A 6,832-nucleotide genomic window follows, 5' to 3' on the forward strand; every position below is an offset into this window, starting at 1 on the left:
CACCTGCCAGGCCATTCCCGGCTTGCCTCTCGGCTCACCCTCCCACCGCTGATCATCTCCCCTCACCAGTGCCAGAAAAACCCATCTGAAAGGCAAATCTCTTGTAGCACACAGGGAGAATCAGAGAAGCAGGAAGGAACAACGTGTCCTGTAACTCCCTTTACACTTCTTTGTTGACTTGTCCGGAATGAATTGAGGAAAGTCCCATCGCTGTTTGGTTGGTTTGGTTTTTTTGGTCCATCATTCCCAGATAACTGAAAGCCCTCCAGCTGCATGTAGTTCCAAGATCAGTCTCATTTTAATAATTAAAAAATCCTGTAAGTTGTCATGTCAAAACTTTGAATGGTTTCCATCCAGTTTAGAGCATCTTCCCTCTCTCCAGCCCCCAGCTTCTGGCTTCCAGGGCTGGAGAGAAGTGAGCAGCTGATGACCCGCCTCTTCCACCTCTGGCGTGGCCTGGGCCTGCTGTCGGAACTGTCCCGCAGGAGGGTCTGGTAGTGCAGGGACTTGGTGCTTACTGTTCTGGGCAATGCCTTTGCTAGTGCATGGACTTGGTGCTTACTGTTCTGGACAATGCCTTTGGAAATTTTCAGAGCTCTGTCTCAGGCCTTGGGTTCAGGACAAAGTCGCCTACTTCTTATCAAAACCCAGCACCGCTTCCTTTCCTCCTCGGGATAAACCCAGTATGTCCTTCTACCCTGTCCCCCCCATTGCCAGAGCCTCGCCCAAGGTCTTCAGGCCCTTGTTGTCCTGTACCTGCTACTCTGTCACTTGCTGTTTCCTCTGGGTGGAACGCTTCCTGCATCTCTGGCCCCTGGCTGGCCACTCCCATCTGGCCACGTCCCATTTATCTTCCAGGCCTCTGTTAGATGTCCCTTCCTTGAGGAGGCTGCCCACCTGGACAAATGCCCTCCAGTGTGTCCTGAGGACCCCATAATCCCCATCATAATGCTCCTCCTGTTATAGCCACTGAGTCTCTCCTGTGTAGAACTGTAGGATCATTGCCAAGCACAGAATCATAAGAAGTACCTAAAAAATAATTGCCAAAAGAATGAATTAAAGACACGATTCTACAGCCCTGAGCAGCAGCACCAGGCAGGCAAGACATCATTCAGCCTGTCTCAATAGGCCTATGTGGAGCTGGGTCAGCGGCCTTACAGGAGCTCCTGTGGTCCATTCTGGCAAGTGTTGATTTACAGGTTTGCCTTTCCAAAAGTTAGTGAGCCCTCTAACGAGTCTGCGTCTTGTTCCTCTTAGTAGAGATATCACTCATGATAGTGCCCTGGGGTCTCTAAGGATTTGCTGAAAGAATAAATGGATGGATGGATTAATGGAAGGGAGGGAGAAAGGAAGGGAGGGAGGAAGGGAAGGAAGAAGGGTAGAAGGAAGGGAGAGAAGCACGAACAGATGAATGGACGGAAGGATGGATGGATGAAGGAATGAGTAAGTGCAAATAGAAATCTGATCTGGGAGCATGCGGCCCATTTCTCTGTGTTAGGACTCAAGTCCTGTGTTGGGTTGAAAATTTTATGTTTTTAATAGGTTGTATTTTATGTTAGTTTCTTCTGCATTAATCCTTACTCCAAAATAAAGGTATGTATGATTTCTCTGAATCCATCTAGTCATTTATTCATTCAACACACATTGGGTGAGGTCTGCCTCAGGGTTCCTGCCATTTCCCTGGAGAAACTGAGCACTAACCATTAAGAAAGCTTAGCCCTGGCTTAAATTTGTATCAGGCTTTCTCTGTAGAATAAAATTCAGGATAAGTATCATCTAGAGTGCCTTGTAATTCATCAACAAAGAAATAGTTTTTAAAAGAGTGACTTATGGTAACAGAGCATATTTTATTGTTATTTTCATTGTTTTTGTTTTTAAGAAAGCATAATGTACCATTTTTCCATTTTGTAGTTTATTAACTCATCTTAGTTCTATTTTTCCTGTATGTTTGTATGTATGTCTCTCTCTCATCCATCCATCTCTATCTGTCTATCAATCAATCATCTTTAGACTTCTTATTCTCATGTTTCTACATATCTTGTTCTTTTATATCTTGCATACAATATTCACACATATATAACAGTTCTCTAAATATAGAGTACTATATTGAAAAGTATAAAGTATATGAATAAAGCATACCACATATGTACCTGGCATTTTCATGTGTGAATAATGAAATTTTGCTAATTAGCCAATTCTAGTGATCATAGATATAGGTCTCCGATTATTTGGGTGCTTCTATTTTTAGCTCATGTTTAAGTTTTTGGACACACATGAATGTCCTCTGGGCCTGCGTGAAGAGTCATCAGGTGCACTGTCAAGGCGGGTCTGATCCAGGAATGGCAAAACATGCCCCTCCCCAGCCTGGCAGCGCTTCCACGGTGACTTGAGATGATGTATGGCCATGCACGGGCTTGTTATGGCACATCCCTTGATAACTCTGTGTAATTAATTGGATGCCATCTGATGCGGCAGCAGGTTAGACATTTAAGAAATAAAAAGTTGTCCATGCCCCACGGAGCACATCTGTTTAATGGCATAATTCAAATTAATTTCCAACAATTCCATAAGAGCTCATGGCACTGTTCCACGAGTTTCTGCCTGATGGCCTCTCAGGTGCTGCAGGCAGGCTCCAGAGTGCCGTTCAGTCTGGCAGCTCTTGAGTCTGGTCACATGACACATGTCTTTCTTAAACCCTTATTTTTAAATAACTACACGTCTACAAAAAAATGGTAAAAACAGTACCCAGAGTTTCTAAATCCCTTTCCCCAACTCCCTCAAATGTTCAGATCATTAAACTATAATGATCAAAACCAGAGTCTTATGATCAATACAACCCTATTAACTTGTACACAAACCTCATTTGAATTTTACCTGTTGTCCCCGAGATCATGTTTCTGCCTCAGGATCCAACCCAGGATCCCTCATTGCAGGTATTTCTCATGTTCCTTTCTCATATTTAATTTGGAACAGTTCTTCCATCTTTCTTTGTCTTTTATGACCTCAGTGTTACTTTTAAGAGTACTGTTTCTGTTTTATTATTTTCTGTTTTATTATTATTATTGTTTGTTTCTGTTTTATTATTATTATTTTTAAAATAGACTGTGCCTCAAATTGGGTTTTTCTGTGTTTTCTAGTTAGGTTAAGATGATGTACTTTTGGGGCCGGGTGTGGTGGCTCATGCCTGTAATCCCAGCACTTTGGGAGGCCAAGGCCGGCGGATCATTTGAGGTCAGGAATTCAAGACAGCCTGGCCAACACGGCGAAACCCTGTCTCTACTAAAAGCACAAAAATTAGCCGGGCGTGGTGGTGCATGCCTGTAATCCCAGTTACTCAAGAGGCTGAGGCAGTACCATCGCCTGAACCTGGGAGGCAGAGCTTGCAGTGAGTCAAGATCCTGCCACTGCACTCCAGCCTGGGCAACAGAGCAAGACTCCATCTCAAATAATAATAATAATAATAAATAATTAAATAATTAAAAAAAGATGATGTACTTTTGGCAAGAATGCCACAGAAATGATACTGTGACCTTCTCAATGCACCGTAACAGGAGATACGTGATGTGGCTATGTCTCATTACTGATCATTACTTGGTTAAGGTGGTATCTGCCAGGTTTCTCCACAGTTACTATTTTCCCCTTTGTTTTTTTGTTTGTTTGTTTGTTTTGTTTTGTTTTGTTTTGAGACGGAGTCTTGCTCTGTCACCCAGACTGGAGTGTGGTGGCACAATCTCAGCTCACTGCAAGCTCTGTTTCCCGGGTTCATGCCATTCTCCTGCCTCAGCCTCCTGAGTAGCTGGGACTACAGGCACCTGCCACCACGCCCAGCTACTTTTTTATTTTTTTAAATATTTTTAGTAGAGACGGGGTTTCCCTGTGTTAGCCAGGATGATCTTGATCTCCCGACCTCGTGATCCGCCTGCCTCGGCCTCTGAAAGTGCTGGGATTACAAGCGTGAGCTACCGTGCCTGGCCTCCCCTTTGTGTTTATTAAGTATGGGGAGATGATTCAAAACTATGCAAATATCCTGTCTTTTATTATCCTTTTTGCCTACTCAGCATCTATTGATGATTCTTGCCTATGACAATTACTACTGTGATGTAGGGAAAGGATCATTTTCTATTTCTACTTTCTACTCCTTCTACACTGGTTAATTGGAACTCTCCTGTAAGGATGAGCTTAGTTACATCTTCAATTACTTCTTTGTATCACTATGAAAGGAAAGCTATTTCTTTCATTCTGTGGGTTATAATTCACTGATGTCATTATTTATTTTATTGCTCAAATCATCCCAGATTTGTCTATTGAAAATGCCTTCTTCTTGTTTGGTTGGTTTTTGTTTTGTTACAAGCCTCCATCATTTCTTCTGCACTTACATGCAGCATATCTTAAAATCCCCAGTTCTGTGACTGGCACTATTATAGGTCTAATGGAAATTAAGATGAGGCAATGTGGCATTTTTCTTGACATTTAAACTGAGTCAAATAACAATGTCCCTAAATATAATATCATTATCATTTCTTATTTTTTTAATTTATTTATTTTTTTGAGAAGGAGTCTCGCTCTGTCACCCAGGCTGGAGTGCATTGGCGTGATCTCGGCTCACTGCAAGCTCCGCCTCCCGGGTTCACGCCATTCTCCTGCCTCAGCCTCCCGAGTAGCTGGGACTACAGGCACCCCCACCATGCCTGGCTAATTTTTTGTATTTTTAGTAGAGACGGGGTTTCACCGTGTTAGCCAAGATGGTCTTGATCTCCTGACCTCGTGATCCACCCACCTCGGCCTCCCAAAGTGCTGGGATTACAGACATGAGCCACTGCGCCCGGCCATTTCTTATTTTTAAACAAAGTTTATTTATGTATTTATTTTTGAGACAGGGCCTTACTGTGTCACCCGGGCTAGAGTGCAGTGGTGCGATCCCAGCTCATTGCAGCCTCAACCTTCTGGGCTCCAGAGATCTTGCCACCTCAGCCTCCCTAGTAGCTGGTATTACAGGTGCATACCACCACGCCGGGCTAATTTTCTGTATTTTTTTTTTTTTTGTAGAGACAGGGTTTCAATATGTTGCCCAGGCTGATCTCAAACCCCTGGGCTCAAGAAGCCAAGGCAATCTACCTGTGTTGGCCTCCTGAAGGGCTGGGATTATAGGCGTGAGCCACTGTGCCCAGCAAATAATATCATTACAATTTATTATTAAGTAATTACTTTTTTATAGCTGGAAAGATTTTCTATTGTTGCCCCACTTTGAGTAAAATGGATTCCAGGCCAAAGCTTATTTTCACATCCTTTGTATTCCCAGAGCCTTGTGGAGTGCCTTCTACATGGTGGGCCCTCAGTACACATGCACTAAGGGTGTGGACAACTGAATGAGGCAGTCAGTAAGGGAAGGAGAATGTGGGATGTGGGGGCCAGACTGTTGGTTATCAAACCCCAGCTTCCCCTCTTCAGCATGCACATATATTGCTTGGGATCTTGTTCAAAGGCAGCTTCTGATTCAGTGGGTATGGCTGGGGCCCTGGATCCTGCATTCCCAACAAACCCTCAGGAGTTGTGGATCCTGCTTGTTGAGAACCGCACTTTGGATGGCAGGACGCCAGGGCTCACATCTACTACCTGCTAACCGGGCAACTTGCCTGAGTCATTTGCCCTCTTTCAACCTTGGTTTTCTCATCTGTAAAATGGGAACCATCATAGTTGCACCTCCCTCTGAAGATTGTTACCAAAAATAAGAAAGATTGTGCACGTGCTTGGCATTTAGTAAGAGCTGATTGATGCTCATATGTTGACACTTGTTTAGTTGGCAACAATAAAGAATTGTTGTTTTGGTGACTGTTTGCTTCTCTAAACAGTGGTTCTAATGAGCCCTTCTCCATCTTCCTTCAGATATTCCTCATGTCCTGGAATTTGGGGGCTCACCACTGAGTCCTGGGGAAGCAGTTGACAGAGAGCCTGTCTGAGCATGAGGACCTCCAGTTCCCAGGTGAGCACCTGCTTGGAACCACAGGCACAAATCCGTGGGCATGGATGCTGATGGAAAGCAAGGTGACAGGGAGTCAGAGGGAAAGGAGTACATACTTGTTGTGTTTGCCTCTTTCCTTGATGGCTTGAGGGACAGCTTGGCAATGAGACTGGAGAAGAATGGGAGCTTGCAAAGCAGGCGGATTCCCTTCGCTCCGCTAGTCGGTGGCGGGTTTCACAGCTGTGCGTGGTGGGGGTTCTCCCTACTGCAGACTCAGGGGGGAAGGGGCAGCCACTGGGCCATCACTGTGCCCATAATTGGGGCTCCTCCTCTCTGGCAGAACACAAGCTGTTTACTGAGAAGAACAAAGAAAAAACGGTAGTGGGTGTTGGTGGACCTGCCCATACCTGGTTTTTAACAGGTGCTTCACACCTGGGGGCAGGTTAGGATAGAGTGCTCACATCATAGATGCTGTGCCCCAAGTGGAGTGGCCTACACACTGCCTCTTGTTCTTCAGTGCCCCACGGAAGGAGTAACTAGAGCAACCACTCAGCAGAGGAGGATATTCTGGCTCTGAGAAGGTGAGGAATGTCTGAAGTCACACCTGCCATTCTTGTCTGAAAGTGGCAGAGCCAAGATTCATCTGATTTCACCAGGTCCCCAGAGCCTGCTCCTTTGACCACACTAGCCGCCACATGAGGTAAGATGTCCACGTCTGTACCTGTGTCCTCCAGGACACAGAGCAGATGCGGCATAGTGCAGGACGTCCGAGGTGAGCTGTTGTAGCAACATCGCCAGCGGGAAATCCATCCTCACGATGCCCCTGAGCCCTCTGGTGAGCTGCTTTTGGAAAGTGTGACCCACCCCATCCAG

General features: G+C 45.2%; 1 long non-coding RNA gene across 1 annotated transcript in view; it reads left to right on the forward strand.

The window, feature by feature from the left end:
• LOC129397319 (uncharacterized) overlaps positions 1-5,980 on the forward strand; it is a 101,477-nt gene extending 95,497 nt beyond the window's left edge. The window contains exon 3 of the long non-coding RNA XR_008624614.1: positions 5,884-5,980. This is a non-coding gene — a long non-coding RNA (uncharacterized LOC129397319). The remainder of the gene's footprint in view (positions 1-5,883) is intronic.
• Positions 5,981-6,832: the final 852 nt, after the last annotated feature.

This window comes from Pan paniscus, chromosome 13 (genome assembly GCF_029289425.2).
Source record: "Pan paniscus chromosome 13, NHGRI_mPanPan1-v2.0_pri, whole genome shotgun sequence".
In the NCBI taxonomy this organism is placed as follows: Eukaryota; Metazoa; Chordata; class Mammalia; order Primates; family Hominidae; genus Pan; species Pan paniscus.